The sequence below is a fragment of the Lathyrus oleraceus genome, unplaced genomic scaffold (assembly GCF_024323335.1).
Source record: "Lathyrus oleraceus cultivar Zhongwan6 unplaced genomic scaffold, CAAS_Psat_ZW6_1.0 chrUn0561, whole genome shotgun sequence".
In the NCBI taxonomy this organism is placed as follows: Eukaryota; Viridiplantae; Streptophyta; class Magnoliopsida; order Fabales; family Fabaceae; genus Lathyrus; species Lathyrus oleraceus.
Genome location: NW_026112952.1, coordinates 48,225 through 51,327, shown reverse-complemented (window position 1 = coordinate 51,327; position 3,103 = coordinate 48,225). Strand labels below are relative to the sequence as shown.

Sequence of the window (3,103 nt, the reverse complement as noted above, 5' to 3'; positions counted from 1 at the left end):
CCTAAACCCTAAACCCTAAACCCTAAACCCTAAACCCTAAACCCTAAACCCTAAACCCTAAACCCTAAACCCTAAACCCTAAACCCTAAACCTAAACCCTAAACCCTAAACCCTAAACCCTAAACCCTAAACCCTAAACCCTAAACCCTAAACCCTAAACCCTAAACCCTAAACCCTAAACCCTAAACCCTAAACCCTAAACCCTAAACCCTAATAAGTGAACCTATTTCTTTAATCAAAGACGACATCTGGGTAAACTCTACATAATCTGAAAGCAGAGACAATAAGCAATTTTTTTTCAAAAAATAACAAGTGATTTGAAGGAACTAATCAAAACTGTTTTCGGAATTCCGTCCAATATTTACGCAAGTAACTACTTAAGCCATAACATAAGCATATAAGCTCTTCCAAACATCCCCTAGGTAGTAAACCCTAAGAATGCTTGGATTTGCTTTCATATACACCAATTCAATCATTTCATAAACCCCTAAAAAACTCAACAGCAACTACAATACAACTACATATCTTAAAAAACAAGCTAAACAATTACAAAATTATGATCAAAATCAATCATCAATTCATAATAATAATAATAACAGGTAAAACAAAGTTTTCTAAGAATCAACAACAGTAAGAAAAAAATCATGAAAAAAAAACCTGTAAAGCTCTTCAAAACTGAGACTGCTAGCATTCTTATTATATATCTCATGAATTGCATGCTCCAGAATCTTCCAAGTATGTTCAGCATATCTCGGATCCATGATAACTCTGTGCTTGAAAGCCTCAATCTGAAAATTCCTCTTCCTCTGGTTACTCACATCACTGTGTGGAAATTTTTTTACTTTTTCACTTTTAAAATTTTTGATTTGGTTAAATATAATAGAATATTGAGTGGTTGGGTTTGACAGTGATGTGTTTCTGGGAATTGGGTTTGTTGAAAGTTTGAAACTCGGTGTCTAAGTTTGATCTGGGTCTGATTGAATTCAATTGTTTGGAGATTTTGAAATTTTGTTTTTCTTTACCATGGTTTTGTACAGTTATGAAATTATAGCTGCATATGGAAGATTGAGATTAGTTTGTGAATTGTATAAAATTTAACTTGTATAAGTTTATTTTGTGATTATTGCAGGCTTTTTTTGGCGTGTTTGATGGACATGGAGGTGCCAAAGCTGCGGAGTTTGCTGCGAATAACTTGGAAAAGAACATCTTGGATGAGGTTATCATGAGTGAAGAACAAGATGTTGAGGAGGCAGTGAAGCGCGGTTACCTCAATACTGATTCTGAGTTCATGAAACAAGATCCCCATGGTGGTTCTTATTGTGTAACAGCATTGATTAGGAACGGTAACTTAGTTGTATCTAACGCTGGTGATTGCCGTGCTGTCATTAGTAGAGGAGGGGTTGCAGAGGCCCTAACATCTGATCATCGACCTTCCAGGGAAGATGAACGGGAAAGAATTGAGACCTCGGTAAATTTTCTGATCACTGTAGTGTTTTTTTACCTGATGTTTATCAAAACCAATGTTTGAGTTTGGTTTGGTCCGTTCTTAAGCGTTGAAATTTGTCTTGCAGGGTGGTTATGTTGATTTATGCCGTGGTGTTTGGCGGATTCAAGGATCTCTGGCTGTATCTAGAGCTATCGGAGACCGACACCTGAAACAATGGGTGACTGCAGAGCCTGAAACTAAAGTTATCAGCATTGAACCTGAACATGACTTTGTTAATATTAGCATCAGACGGTTTATGGGATAAGGTAAGAATATTGATCTACAAATTATTAGTAGTTAGTATTATATTTACTCATCAGCCAGAGATTGAACTCTCGAACCAACTGAGCTACTATTGAATTGAATAATTAACTGATCAAGTTTATTTTTGTCATTCTGATTTCAGGTTAGTAACCAAGAAGCAGTAGACATTGCTTGTCAATTTTGCGTAGGAAACAACGAACAACGACCATTGCTGGCATGTAAAAAGCTTGCAGAATTGTCTGCTTCGCGAGGCTCGTTGGATGATACGAGTGTTATGCTAATCAAATTGAAACATTATACTTAGAAGGTTCATTCGAAGAAGAGGAGAAGGTGGTGCATGATGATAGAGATTAGCTTATTCTTTTATGTAGATAATAATTATCATTAGTTATCGATTATTCATATTTGACGATATTTATCGGTGATTTTTTTGTACCCGTAGATGGGTGGTAGAGATTAAGTAACATTGCAGTTTAGTATAATGTTTTATGTCATAATCATGTAGTAACTTTTTAGATGGGTGGTAGAGATTAATTAACATTGCAGTTTAGTATAATGTTTATGTCATAATCATGTAGTAACTTTTTAGAATGATTTTGGTAATATCATTTATTCTTTTATACAAATTTTGTGATAGTTTTTAGTTTTTTTGGGTGCATGGTTGTTTGCATAGATTGATTCAATGAGTCACTTTTTGAAATGGTCAAGCCAAGTTAGTTAGTCTTCTGTCTTTTGAATGTAACAGGTAATTAAACTGTTACAATTTGAAAGATGAATCAAGCTGGGTATGTGTTTTGAAAGTGATGTTTTATCATTGTAATCAACACTTGATGAAAAGAATCAAAAGTATTTAAATCATATCATATCTTAAAAAACAAGCTAAACAATTGCAAAATTATGATCAAAATCAAGCATCAATTCATCATAATAACAATAACAGGTAAAACAAAGTTTTCTAAGAATCAACAACAGTAAGAAAAAAATCATGAAAAAAAAAACCTGTAAAGCTCTTCAAAACTCAGACTGCTAGCATTCTTATCATATATCTCATGAATTGCATGCTCCAGAATCTTCCAAGTATGTTCAGCATATCTCGGATCCATGATAACTCTGTGCTTGAAAGCCTCAATCTGAAAATTCCTCTTCCTCTGGTTACTCATCTAACGAAACTCTCTTAACCTAGATTTCAAAAACCTTCAAATTCAACAGAAAAGGTACCAAGAACTCAGTGAAAAATGGGTTGAGATTGGATTCAAAGTTGTGCGTGCAAGAATGAGAAAGTGCGAAAGTTGCTTCGTTTTTTCTTTGGTTTAACGTTTTGCAGTTGAATGAAGTTCAGCGGGTTTTATGCTA

General features: G+C 34.5%; 1 pseudogene; it reads left to right on the top strand.

Moving 5' to 3' along the window:
* The first annotated feature begins 874 nt into the window (after positions 1–874).
* LOC127114549 (probable protein phosphatase 2C 2) lies at positions 875–2,220 on the top strand (annotated as a pseudogene).
* The last annotated feature ends 883 nt before the right edge of the window (positions 2,221–3,103 follow it).